This window comes from Danio rerio, chromosome 13 (assembly GCF_052040795.2).
Source record: "Danio rerio strain M-AB ecotype USA chromosome 13, GRCz13ab, whole genome shotgun sequence".
Classification (NCBI taxonomy): Eukaryota; Metazoa; Chordata; class Actinopteri; order Cypriniformes; family Danionidae; genus Danio; species Danio rerio.
This window is the reverse complement of record NC_141033.1, coordinates 18,867,586-18,882,780: the sequence shown is the minus strand read 5'-3', so window position 1 is coordinate 18,882,780 and position 15,195 is coordinate 18,867,586. Positions and strand designations below refer to the sequence as shown.

Sequence of the window (15,195 nt, the reverse complement as noted above, 5' to 3'; positions counted from 1 at the left end):
TTTCACAAACATTTTGAAGTATTTCATTTCATTACGATAATTCATGCAATGGCCAATACATCATACATTTAACATGTTTAAAGTGACCTCTTCCGGCACCCCTAATGAATCCCTTTCGCCTCAGCGCTGCGTACAATTGAACTTCAAAGCTGCACATTTCCTAGAAAACAGTCAGCGCTGACATGGAAATTGACCTGTAGGCTCGTGTCTCCTCCACAAAACTCTCAGTTGTACTGCATGTCAACGAGATGAAAATGATTCCCATCTCCTCCCTCGACTGGATTTCCATTTGCAAAGAAGATAGGGCTCTATTATAGGCCTATTTGAGCAGTGCTGATAGCTGCAGCCATTTAAAGAGCTCTATTGTTTGAAAAAGGAGCCAGTCAGATTACGGAGGTGTGTAGAGCTTTTAGCAAGGTCAAATATTTTACCACCGCTCTACTTCCATCTTATTTAATATCAAAGACTTTTTTTTTTCTCTTAAATGACAGCTTCTGCTATGATCTAACGTCTGATTTGCAGAATACGGCAAGGATCTGACACAGCTGTCAATGTCTGGAAACATGAATCACACACGTCCCTATTTTGTGCTTTTTTGAAATAAAGGTAATGTGCTGTGAAAATGCGTCAAATGCATAATGAAATTCAATGACACAGAGAGTACGCTAAAATAGGAAATCACTTTAATTATCTGTTTATTGTTTTACTACCTATGCATGCGTTCTTGCTTATTTTAGCTCTGTGTTTATTTGTTAGGTTTGATTATATGGCATGTTTACTGTAAAATAGTAAGCTTGTCAGATTGCTTTAAACTGTCTATTGTGTAGGTTGTTGTTATGAAATCTATGCAATCTATCTTATTTTAGCTGTGTGTTTAATAGTGAGGTTTGATTATAAGGCACTTTTAGTGTGGAATAGTGAGCTTGTCAGGTTGCTTTCACTGGTTTTGCGGTCTATTGTCTAGGTTGGTGTTATTGTTCACTCCATTGTATTAAACAGTCCCTCGGGCAATGTTCCTAAACGTCCCTTTACACCCTTGTGTGTGTGTTGTTACTATAGAGACTGAGTCTGAGGTCGGTCAATAAAACACAGATCAGATGTGCAAGTTTAGCACTGGAGCATGTACTGTGAGCATTGTGCTGTGCAGCACGTTTTATTCTTGTGTGCCTGTGTGTGTGTGTTTGGTGGTATCTTTGAAGATATAATTTTGATTGATATAAATATGAATATATACACTGTATAATGTTCTTTATCTGCATTTATATGCTCCACATAATTATTTATGTATGTGTGTGTGTATGTGTATATGTATAAATAAATGTACAAAGTCTTAACAGTAATAATGTACAGTATAGAATATAAAGTCATGGTGCAGAGGAAAAATAATTAATATTGTGAACGACTCAAATGAGCATGGACGACTGCATCCATACATCTCCACAATGACTCAAATAACATAGTAATAAAGTCATCTGGAATGACAAAGAAAGTGTTCTTACAGGACTCCCAGAGTTCATCAAGATTCTTTGGATTTATCTTCAATGCCTCCTTCATCTTACCCCAGACATGCTTAATAATGTTCATGTCTGGTGACTGGCTGGCCAATCCTGGAGCATCTTGACCTTCTTTGCTTTCAGGAACTTTGATGTGGAGGCTGAAGTATGAGAAGGAGCGCTATTCCGCTGAAGAATTTGCCCTCTCCTTTGGTTTGTAATGTAATGGGCAGCACAAATGTCTTGATTCCTCAGGCTGTTGATGTTGCCATCCACCCTGCAGATCTCGCGCACGACACTATACTGAATGTAATCCCAAACCACAATTTTTTTTCTTTACCAAACTTGACTGATTTCTTGAGAATCTTGGGCCCATGTGGCTTCCAGCAAGTCTTTTGCAGTATTTGTGATGATTGGGATGCAGTTTAACAGATGATTCATCTAAAAGACCTTCTGCCACCTTTCCAAATGATCAACTAGAAGTCAAGTTATTATTTGTTGCTTTGACAATTGGGATCGACAACAAGACTTTTGTCAGGTAGTGTATTATATATATATAAAATTTGAAATTTATTTATGTATTTAAAATTTTAGATTATTTTAAGTATTTAAAGCTAACCATAGCTGAATTTATTTGATGCTAAATACTGTAAAATGGTAATATTTTGTAAAATGTTATCACATAAAAATAGCTGTTTTCATTCATTTTCTTGTCAGCTTAGTCCCTTTATTAATCCGGGGTCGCTACAGCGGAATGAACCGCCAACTTATCCAGCAAATTTTTACGCAGCGGATGCCCTTCCAGCCGCAACCCATCTCTGGGAAACATACACAGACACACACACTATGGACAAATTAGCCTACTCAATTTACCTGTACCGCGTGTTTTTGGACTGTGGGGGAAACTGGAGCACCCAGAGGAAACCCACACAAGGGCAGGGAGAACATGCAAACTCCACACAGAAATGCCAACTAAGCCGAGGTTCAAACCAGCGACTTTCTTGCTGTGAGGCGACAGCACTACCTACTAAAATAGCTGTTTTAATATATTTAAAAATTTGATTTGGTGGTTTTAGCTTAATAATCAATGAAACTTGCTGTTGTTGTCAAGATTTAAATTTGACAGAAAATTCAGTCTGTCTAATTTAACATTGCATTTAAGATTTCTTATGGAAATATCCCACATTGAATTTACTAATCATTATAAAAATCCTAAAACCCAAAAACATTCTAATGTAAGTCAAAATCTTGATATACTACATTCTCTCTTTCTCACATCTATGCAGTTTTCTCTCATAAACACTCCACTGACTGAAGTATTTCTATTTTTTTTAGAAGAACATGATACCTTTTGTAATCCTTTTTACCTTTTTGTAACTTTTGTAATCCAGTCGATTAGCATAGAAGCTTCTTGCTTTGCTCTGCATTTACCCTGTACTCAACGCAAATGTCCAATGGCCAGATACAAAGCGTAGTGTGTGCTGAACAAATATGAGCGCTGTATTTATTTAACTACTGCTGGAGCACAAAGCAACGGAGCGGTGAAGAGGTCTTTTTTGGAGGCCAAGCGAAGACTGAAGCGACTATTCGAGGGGCCCAATCGCACTCGAGTTCACTGGTAAGCCTGTTGGACATCCAGCTTTGTTCCTCTTATAGTCTACTTATCAGAGGGCTGATTCGCTTGTCCCCTCGCATGTTCCTGTCCTATCTCAGCGCCGCCAATTTTCCACAGGCTAAGTGCTCAAATTGAGCCATTTTGTTTCACTTTAAACTAAAGCGGGGACCTATTATGCGTGATTTTTCATTCATAGCTCCCACTGCTGGTGCTTTCTCTCTCTATCTCTGTCTCTCTCTCTCTCTCTCTCTCTCTCTCTCTCTCTCTCTCTCTCTCTGGTTGTGTCCGCACTAAGAGGAAAGGCCTTGTGAGGTTGTACTGTTCTCAGTCCAGGCATGTCAGCTTCAATCTGCCACCCCTGGGTGTGAGGGGCCAGCCGTGGTGTGGGGGCTCACAGGTCAAGCCTGTCGGTAATTGATGTTGCTTATTCATCTGTTTTTCCTTGTCTTTTTTCCCTGCCGCTGTGGCCTTTTGTTTGTCTAAATTGTTTGAAGATTTACTGTAGGTCCTCGGGCCCCTGAGAAGCATCACCCCTGCGGCACTGCCTCAATCCCCCTGCTGAGCACGAGGCTACACACACACAAATACAGACACACACACACACACACACAGCTCTTTCCATGAGTTAAACACAGAGAGGATCTTTCATTGTGACCAATGACGCCATAGGCCTGGCTAATTTGTCATGGCTTCATACGTAGTTTGCATATAACGAACTATTCAGTCATTACTCATATATGAAGCCTGCGCTTCTCGATAAGTGAGGCTTGACAGCAAAACATGGCAGTTCTGTTGGGGTTCAAAGATTTGTAATTTTGTCAAAATGGGCAGGCTTATCGACGTTCACAAGAAAGAAACATTTTGTATCTTTTGTTATGTGGATGTTTTAAAGCTATTAGTATTCCTTCTTTAACAAAACAATAGGCCGGAAGTTATTCATTTCCAGTGGAGAGTAAATTCTGGACTAGTCAGAGCTTGATATGTTGGAATATATCATAATAAATATTAGGGCTGCATGATCTATTGGAATTATTGAAATATGCAAATGTCATGTCAATAAAGGCCTGTTTACATGGGGTTATATGGTACGGTTCAGTGTAGGACACGTCTATTAGGCATGCGTTTCTATAGCCAAAAGGGTACCAATGGTACACATAAATACTTAGGTGTACATGTTTATTACTAACCTTTCTCTGAACATGGTTTGATTATAACTGCAAATCATTGACAGTGCGAAATAGCCTACTGTAATGTCTGCAATTATATAAAATAAATAAATGCATTATACAGTATATGAACACATACAGCCCCTTAACAGTCTCCAATATGTTACCAATTACAGAAAAACTACACACAACATACATTTAGTCCGTAATTGTGTTCAAAAACAACACACAACATATAGCCTATACAGTCAGTGCAAACCTTTCACTATCTTTAATCTTCACCAGCACATGTAACCTCCTGTTAGAAAGTAATTCCATCATTCAGAGTTCATAATAGTTCAAAAGGTGATGATAATAGTTAAACATGGCAGTTTGTTTATGTTTAAGTTTGCTGAAAGAATCATTCACTCCTTTGTTTTTTCGGGCTTCACTCTCGCGTTCGTCCATTTCGAATGGATCAAATGTCAGACGCAGTTCAATAATCACGCGCACGTTATTATCATTAGCTCAAGAAGTTCATTATTTCAAATATAGACACGCACGTGAGCTTTCTCTCTCGAGAAAGTGAAACTGCTTGCACTTTAGACAACCTTGTAAACAACAACAGGGCACAGAGTAGATTCTGCTCTTCTTCTTGGCTTTGTGGCTCTTTATCAAGGTATCAACAAAGTTTGTTTAAGCTCGGAAGAGCCATAAGCCCTACTCCAGCCATGTTGACGACAACAATGGAGAATAATTGCTTAAAAAATCTGACCTTAAGTTGTTACAAATTTATTTTATCAACTAAAGTAGCTAAGTTTAATGACATAAGTTTAACTTTAATCCACACTGAGCACCAAAGCTTTTTTTTTTTTTAGTTTAATAATGGCTGGATTTAGATCTTGATGGTCATTTCTGATTTATTTAATAATTTAATAATCACACCAATTAATAATTTTCTGATTTTATTTTATTTTATTTTATTTATTTATTTTTATTATTTATTTATTTATTTTATTGATGTCCTGCTTCCATCGTCTTTTAATAGAGGCTCATATCCGATATCTGCATTTACACTTCATACATTAAAGATGCATTGACCTGAGGGAAAAAAAAAAATCAGGCATTGACTAATAGCTGTAATAGCTCTTATCTCCATTTTTGTATTGAATCTGAGACAGTTTGTTCCTTATAGTTTATGACAGAAAACTTTTTTGACTGGTAAGCATTTCAACGTAATCTTCATGTGTGGAAAAATCACAATGTCACTAAAATTGTTTGTTCAGATGTATGCAGTAGTTTTTTGTTGTTGTTTACATAGCGGATGTTGCTCTTTAAATGCATTGCAGGTTTTTTTTTTGTTTTTTTTGTTTTTTTTGTCACTATTAAATATCCAGTGTAAAATCTTAATCTTGAATTGCAAACGTATGACAGCATATTTGTCCGTGTTCTGTTTTACTGACCCTCTAAACCTTCACGTGGCCCATGTTTATATTGCATTCTTCAAGCTCAGCTGTCGGAGATCATAACCAGTAATGTTTTTGAACTACAAAAGACATCAAAGCCTTTTACCTTTTTCCTCCGCTCGTTACCGCACGCTCATTTTTTACGCTCGCTTTACAGCTATGCGACTGTCACCTGAAAATGGAAGTAAACAGGCGACTGTAAGCTAAAGAAAAGTGCCTAATTACTGAGCTTCATTTGATCTTCGCCTCTGACATGTCGGCGGGCTGCATGGGTGGTACATCCCAGGGGCCCTTTGAAGAGGGCGATTTTGTAAGAGATTTGGATCATTACACAATAAAGAACACTTCATAAGTCATGAAGCCGGTTGGAGAAATGATGGTTAATGATGTTGACAGCAGTTCAACTCTATAGAATTATGCTGAGATTTGACTGGACTTGCCTTCTTTAATGATTCCTGCCTTTTCTAAGGTAATGAAGCAATGGCAGGGAGAACGAGAATAATCTTACATCAAACTGAACTTCAGTTAAAATTGTATAAATCGTCCATCACATGCCTCTTTTAAAGTGTCACGCTGGTGTATTAGAGAGGCCATCTGAAAGCAAGTGAAAAGGAAAGAGGCCTTCCCGCTTTCTGTTACAGACGTAGGAATAGATCAACGTCTAGGATGTCTAGACGTAATATGTACTACAATATCAAGAATACAATGTCTTTGATGTGCAAAAGAGGACGTTATTAAAAGACACAATGCAGTTTTAGTCACAAAATATTTCCAAGTGTTTTTACGGTCATTGACTGTAATACTTTCAATTATTATTAAAGCGCTAGGCCCAGAAACATTTTTGTTATACTGATTGTAAGTCTCTTCACATCCTGATTGCCATCAGTAATTAAACTAAATGTCTCCTGCGGAAACCCAGTATACCATTAAATAGAGGTGAGCAATATTTATGACATCTATGATAATATCATAATAATTGTTTAAAGGTACCGTGAAATGAAAATCTGAATAGTTTAATTATGAGTTCAGTGTATAGAGATTTCAAATATCAACCTCAAACACCATTTTTTTTATTGTTCTCGTGAATGTGTGTAGTGTAAAATCCCAGTGAAAAGCAGGCCAATCGATAAAAAATTGTAACTATTACTATGCACATCCCAAGCTTTGTTTGATTGACCATAATCCTTTCTAATGAGATTACAACAGTGATAGAAATTTCTGTATCCCTTGTTTTTTAGTGTGGTCCTGAAAAAATCTGTTTCAAGGGCTATCTAGCTCTTCCCCTAATGCCCGGTTTATACTCGAGGCATCCATTAGTTAGTTTGAGTGCGCGTGGCGAATGTGATATTTTTTGTGAATGTGATATGTGATATAGCGATTGCGGAGGTTTGCTTTGGTTGCGTGCGACATGATTTCGGCTGGCGAAGCGCATGTTTTTTTACTGTACGACTGTACAGACACATTTATGATCCGTGATCATAGAGATAACTTGATGACCAATAATTCTTGGCTCAAAATTGCAACCGTCATGGGAAAGGAGGAAAGTTTTTGTTAAAAAGTTTGGAAAAACCTGAGGGATAAGTTTGTTAAAGCCAAAAGAGGCCATGAAAAAAGTGGAGACCCAGAAACACAATTACTGAAATATGTTTTTCCACCAGTCATAGGTTTTACACTGATTTACATATTACAATTTTTAATTTAAAACAATTTAATAGTTACAAAACTACAATTAAGAAACAAACGATTTCTTTAATAACTGGAAAGGAATATTTTAACCTATCGATTTACGATATACTGATGCCCTGTTTTTCTAGGCTTTATTGGTCATAATGGTCAGGAATGTTTGACCATTATTGCCTTTTTAGCATAAAAAGGGGACAAAAACTAGCTAGATAGTAATGTGTGAATTGTGGAGAGGACTACATCTAAAAAAAATATATATTGTATTTTCTAGCATATGTAATTTTTTTGCTTTTATTGCTGCTATAATAAAAATATATATTTGTAGAGCAGCCCATGTTCTGTTGTCAAAAATATTTGAATAAACATTAATAGGTAAAACTGTCCGAGACATGAACAAAAGCAAGTGATGCATCAGAGTTTGATTTTAAAAAAAATCTTGAATAATTATAAAAATTCTTATTATCATTAAAATAATTTATACAAATAATAAAAATAATTTGTTTAAAAATATTAAATTATATTAATGATATAAAAGTTCCAGGAACTTTCTGCTTCTCTGTTTATTCATCTAACTTTACGGTCAGTTTCTTTTGACCACCACCTGTCGTTTTAAAGAACATCACAATGGCGAATGCGGCAAGTATAACAGCCTTGTTCATGCGCAGTCAGTAGAGATGCTCAATGCGGCGTCAGGCGAAAGTATAAATCCAGCTTTAGACCTACGCCTTTAAGCTAGAGAGAATTGGGACACCAGTGGGTAAGGGGAAGGGCAAAGGGGTAGAATAGGGATTGGGCCTCAATATACCTTATTAGTGGGACTCTTAAACTGTGAGAAACAGTAAGACATAAAAGGAGCAGTTATGTGAAGCAAGCAGCCATGTATAACACAGCTCATTGTTCACAGCTCATGAGAACACAATATGCAGGACATATGGGATTTAAATTTATTCAATGCAACCCTGTAAAGGCATAAGATCCGTTTAAATGTATCTTTAGTTAGTTTAACTTGCTTATTGTGAAATTTGTTGCATAGGTTTATAATAAAGCAACAAGCACATGTAAACTGCTAAAATTAGTGTTTGTGCTCTGACACAAGCTACTTGCACCATGGCTGATTAATATTCATGACCATTCTAAAAATGTTCAAAACCAAGCTTTTCATTCTAGGGGTAACTTTTTTTTTAACTTACTGTACCTACACATTAAAAAGCAATTAGTTACTTGGATAAAGTAAACCCATTGCCTTAAAAGCGACAAGTTGACTGTACTTAAAAAAGTGAGTACACCTGCACTGTAAACCCAACCGTCAACTTTATCAAATGAAATGAGTGTAGTTAACTAAAAATTGACTGAAAGTTAATTCTACTCATTTGAAAAGAGTTTTTGAACTCAGTGTTGAAGGTAATGAGTTAACTAAATACCCGATTGCTTCAACTTAAATGTAGTAAGTTCACAGTCTAGTGTATATAAACTCAAATGGTTGCATGCAATTGGTTTGCTCAATCTGTTTGAGTTGCCTTAATTTATTGGGTTTTACAGTACTCAGTTGGTTTGAGTTCTCTACATTTATCAGGTTTTACTGAGCTCAAATTACCTCATTTACTCAAATGGATTAAGTTCACAGTACTCATTAGGATTAGTTTTTGAACTCAAATGGCTAAATGACAATTGGTTTCCTCAAATGGTTTGAGTTACCTTAACTTTTGGATTTTACAGAGTGTTATATCTTGGAACTATTGGGTTGACGTAACGTTATTTTAATTATTATGAACATACTTTATTTGCTTAATATATTTAAGGTAATGAGTTAACTCAGTTTTTAAACTAAAGTCATCTAATCACTTTAAAAGTAGTTGCTTTACTCTCTTTTTTAAAGTAAAGTCAACAAATTTGTTTTTAAACCACCATATAGATTTTATGTAGACCAATTGAACATATTGAATTAATGCACTCTGACACCTTTAAATGACATGAAAACTTACAGTGAGTATATGCCACCCATTTTTGCTTTAACATTTACTCAAATATTTTTATTTGTAATAGTTAAACCAAAGATTTAGTACGTTCTTCAGTAAATATCAAGTCAACTGGACGAGCTTATTTCACTGCTAGACCCTCCAACATCATAAAAGTGGTTAAAAGACTGAAATCTCCAATGTGTCTCCATTGTTTACATGCTATCGGACCACATCAACACAAGCACATCAGGAGTAAATTAGGGTCTTTCTTAAATAGTAAGGTTATGTAATATTTATAATTAGTAAACATTAATATTCACACTTTAAAATGGCGATAATTGTCGTTCACCTCTATTTTTACTTTTTTTTCATCCTTACATACACAGGTTATTCTGAATCTCAAAAACGTTTTCCATGAAATATCAATGACAGGGCGTTGGAGAAGTCAAACTGTATGTTTGACAGCGGAAAACAGGCTGCGTCGGGAGTTTAATTGGTTTGAATATGCGTCTAATTATCACATAGGCTTGATATCGATGCAGAAGTAATGTAATTATCATTTTGTAGCATTGTATAATGATATTGCCTTTTGCTCGTCAGGAGGAGACATCTTCATACCTGACACTTTACCGAGCTCCATAATGATATGGCGGAGCGACAGCTAATTACAACATAATAAGTGAGTGATGATGGAGTCAGGGTGGATATGCCTCATATATTTAAGTGGTTTCAAAGCACTGCCAATGTAGAGAGACTTGCAATTAAATCAAACCACTCTTCATTTAATTACAAGCAGATTTATTTGCGCATACTCTTACTTAACACGAATGAAAAGACGGGAATATCTGGATGCTTCTTTTTTTATCTCCAACTTGGCCAGCGTACACTTCTTAACCTATTTTCACTGTATACATAAATCGCAGACAGGCATCATTTAGACCTGACAGTTAGGTAAACAAATTCTTTTATAGCTTTAAATGAACATTAAGCTGTCTAACATCAGTTGCTTGTGAATTAGAGATTAGTGACTTGAAAGCCACAAGTTTTATGCGCCGCAGCTGTATTTTTGTTTATTTTAGTATAAAGGATTGCGCTTCTATATTTTGTGAAATCTCAGTTTGAAGATACCACTCTGGAAAGTTGCCTAAATTGAGTTTATAATTTGTTGTTTGCATAGATACGCACATAGGAAACGCACATGACATGCAGATGCGCGGATAGGGGAAGTTGATGGCAATTTGAACGGGGAGAAGAGCCGCGCTCGCTGACTGCTTGAAACCTTTTAATTAGCATTAATTACCCAGCAGAAAATGTTGGGGCTTGAAAGGATTTGTGTCAGCAAGTGAGAGATCAAAGATTGCGGCGCTCGCATTTTAATCTGCCAAGTAAAAACTAATAAGGGCCTTGTAATGGGGCCCCAGAGAGTGACAGCGCAGGTGGGGGACTGTAATCCTCCCAATTAGATCATCAGATGATTTAATTTCCCTCTAATATTGAAAAATGACGATTTCTTTTCTCAGTGGCCATCGCTCGGATAAAGACTGGCTTTCCAGGCATCTGCCAACCCTCTTTTTTCTTTCAGAGCTCCTCATTTACGGCTTTAAGAAAGCAAAATGAAAGCTTTTTTGGAGGAATGTGTGGTTGGAATCATGGCTGTCTCATGTGGTTGTGAACGGGGATGGGAGTGATGCAGACCACGGCCAGGCCCTAGACAGGGTCATCCATCAAGTGTCATTGATCATTTGCCATGAAGTGACAGCGAGGTAGTGATTATTTGCTATTAGATAGATGCTCAAGCATACAGAGCTGCAGCTTGACAGTGGAACGGCCTCAACCCCAGATATTGCAAAGGAACTGTGTGTTCTTTGCGGCTTGCAGTCAAATGCTTGTTAGTTAGTAGTTCTGACTGTGTTTGTATACAGGTAAATAGAGGTTTGTGTGTTAAAATGATTCATTGGGAAATTATATTCATTATGAATTTTTGTTTAATGCGTGTATATTGATTAGCTGGCATTGTGAATGTATTGAGTTATTCAGAATAGCTACTGTTGATTTAAAGCAGTGCACTTCTGAACAGATGTAATTGTGATCATAAACGAGTACAGGGTTATTTGAGTTGAAGTAATAAAACAAGTTTAATACAGGATTCATTTCTCCTTTATTATATTATATTATTTTATTTTATTTTAGTATTGTGTTTCATTATATATATATATATATATATATATATATGTGTGTGTGTGTGTGTGTGTGTGTGTGTGTGTGTGTGTGTGTGTGTGTGTGTGTGTGTGTGTGTGTGTGTGTGTGTGTGTGTGTGTGTGTGTGTGTGTGTGTATTTTTATTTTATTTTACACTTTGTATTTTATTATTTAATTTTTAATTTTTTAATTCTTTTCATTTTATTTATTATTATATTTGTTTTGTTTTTATTTTACATTTTATTTTGTTTTAGTTTAGTTTGTTTTATTTTGTTTCTTATTTTACATTTTGTTTTGTTTTTTATATTTTTTATTTTTACATTTCATTTTATTTTAGTTTGTTTTGTTTTTTAATTTAAATTTAGCTTTTTATTTTTGTTTTGTGTCATTTTATTTGAATTTGTTTTATTGTATTTGTTTTATTTTATTTTATTTATTTGTTTCATTTTTTATTTATTTTTTTATTCCCCTATGGTAACCCCTAGAAAAATGAGGGACTTCGCCAAAGGAAAGTGAGTATTCTTTTTATTATTATTATAGTAAATTTTATTTTATTTTATTTCATTTTATTCAATGTGTTTGCTGGGCTTTTTATGCGTATTACAAGAATTGTTTGAAAAAATATTTAAAGGCTCTATCACAGTGTTCTCCCAAAATACTATTCAATTGTAAACTTTTATTCTGTATTCTTTACCAGTATCCTTAAAATGTATTGGTTTTAACCATTTTTAATTATGCACAATATAGTAAAGCCAGTTACCCTAATGTATAGTTTACACTGAACAATTAACATTATTTTACTAGATGGATATATGGAGATTTTATTTTCACAAAAGCTATTTAAATTGAAACAATACTTGCATTCAATGTGCTTTTGCTATCACATTGGCAAATTTACGATGATGCAGACAGACATATTGAGTACATTTATTTATTTTCATTCATTCATTCATTTTCTTGTCGGCTTAGTCCCTTTATTAATCCGGGGTCGCCACAGTGGAATGAACTAACCTAATGAACTAATGAACTTGGACCCTTCCAACCGCAACCCATCTCTGGGAAATATTTATTTTCAAACTTTTTTTTTTTTTTTTACTTTTAAAGAAAAGAGCATACATCAATAAACAGATGGTGCTTGTACGCCTTAGTCAAGAAAATAAATGACAATTAATTTCTTGAACGAATAAATTAAGTCATATACAATATTTCCTCAATAAAACAGAATAGAATGTGAATCCTTTAGTTTAGCGTCAGTTAGAATACTCCAGTTTCATTTTTTCTTACAGTAATTCTTCGGTTGAAAGTTCCTAATGGATGCTGGAAAGATTCCATGTTTTTTTTTTTTTTTTTTATCTTAGGCCATCACATATATTTCCCCCTACTTTCAAAGTCATTGATTTTACTTTTTGGTATTTATCTAATGCAAAGTGCCTTAAGATACATTTCCCCTGCAGATAAACAGTGATGGCAGATGACTGTGGTGCCATCTGTAAAGAATAGAATTGATTTTCAGGGCAGAGGTAGGAAAGGGAGAATGCATTTGTTTTGCGAGGAGAGGTATAATCAGTCAGTGGTGTCGTTTAAAAGAAACTGGGTTGCACCAGAGACAAGGAGGCCATGAGGCATGAAGAGAAATGGTGTCGGCCATTTCTCTACCAGCAGACCCATATAAAAGTCCAAAATAAAGTCGCAGCCTCTGTTTTTACTAATATAATCCCAAATATATTCAGTGTAATAATCATTTTAGGTTGATCAGGTGAGCATTTCCTAGCAAGAATAGTCAAATCTGAAACTACAACAAGGAATGTAAGCATATCTGTAATCACAAATTTTATTTACACCATATTTATCATATCATATCATATTTTTCATATAGCAGCTGTTTCTTTAGTTCTCCTTCCATGTGCTGTCCACCATATTGGTGCTGTCATAGTTGAATAAACACAATAAAACAACAAAGAAATCATTTACTGAGCTTAAAAAGTAAACCAACACACTTTTTTAACAACCAAAGGCTGCACAATGTTGTGTCATTTTGGAAAACCGATTGATTTTTAGTGCGAGTGGTAACACGTAGATCGTTCCAAGATGGTGGATGAGCTGACGTGGCTTGTATGGTCAAATGAAGCTTCTATGTATACATATCTATGACTGTGGACACAAGAGGAACGTGGAAAGGCTTCAAAACTCAATCAGTCCTATTGTAATCCGAGAAGCTGTCTATATTGGGAGCCCCCTTTTTCAACAGTCAATACTTCACATAGACTAGTCAACCACAGACACACCGCAGTATAAATGTGTAACAATTGACACTGTCTCACTGTATACATCACCAAGTCTTCTATGTATTATCAAAAGAAACCATATTCATGAATTTTATTGTTGTGGTTTCCATGATGACAACAAAAATAATGCCTCGAGGTCTGCCCGCCGAATTGCTGTGTTTTGTATTTCAGTTAAAATTATTTGCCGCTCAATTTAGACAACCGCAATTTGTGTAGATTCGACTGAAGGACACAAAAGCTCATTCCAGAAGCTGTCCTTTGAAGTGCAGGCTGTGCCTTTTGCATGACTGAAGCGAGGGTAAGTGATTAGACAGTGATTGGACAGACACGCTCGGTACCCTGTAACGCAAGGTGATTTGCGCACGTTGCAACTCGGCTCTCGGAGTCCAGGTTGCCCCTGACAGGGCCCATCAGGTCACTCAGACTTGGCACTGGAAACAAAGTTTGCCAGGGCCAGGGGGTCAAACCCAGCTTAAAGAGTCAGCTCTGTCAAAAGCCTCCGTCACATTCTTACCTTACGGCCAACCTCGACTGATCCGGGGCTATTAATCACAGCGGAGCGGCTCTGACCTCAGCCCCTTCTCCCTTTGAAGTGTGCTGTCCTTTGCCGCATGAGGAAATCATTTGCTGCCTGATTCAATGAGCCGTCAGCCGAGCCAGCGGACCTAATGACATGTGAGAATATTAACCTCCTACCACTGAGAGCTGTGAATCTTGAGAGGCAGTCTATAATTCACCAGGCGTTTCATCCCTAGCCTCAGTCCTTCGTCTGGTCGGACCCCCGCCCGGGCCAACTGCACTCAGCCCCACCCAACCCAGCTCACCAACACTGCCTGGTCCAGCCAGAGGCGGCCTTAAGGAGATAGTTCACACTGAATGCTGTCATCACATATGCAAGTTTAGCTTAAATTTCTCCCTTAGTTCTGTTCATCTAAATGCGTGTGAAAAGTGCTGCCATCAGAATTGAGGTGTGCATCAAACAAGTAGATGGAGACTCCACTTGTTCGAAAATTAGTTTTACTTTGAACTCTGATGCGGGTCAGCTGAATTATGAAACCATAAAAAACAATATATGATGCCATACAATGGTCTTGGGTTAAGTCTTAAAAATGACAGCATTTCTTCTAAATTTCACATAAAAGTATTTTCGTTTTGAACTTATAAGTTTAGTTTAGTTTAGTTTAGTTTAGTTTAGTTAGGTTGGTTTGGTTGGGTTTTTGGTTTGGTTAGGTTTTTGGTTTGGTTGGGTTTTTGGTTTGGTTTTTGGTTTGCTTTGGTTCGGTTTGGTGTTTGTTTTTTGGTTTGGTTTGGTTTGGCTTTTAGTTTGGTTTAGTTGGGTTTGGTTTGGTTTG

General features: G+C 36.3%; 1 protein-coding gene across 5 annotated transcripts in view; it reads left to right on the top strand.

The window, feature by feature from the left end:
- lrmda (leucine rich melanocyte differentiation associated) overlaps positions 1-15,195 on the top strand; it is a 597,710-nt gene that overhangs the window by 306,842 nt on the left and 275,673 nt on the right.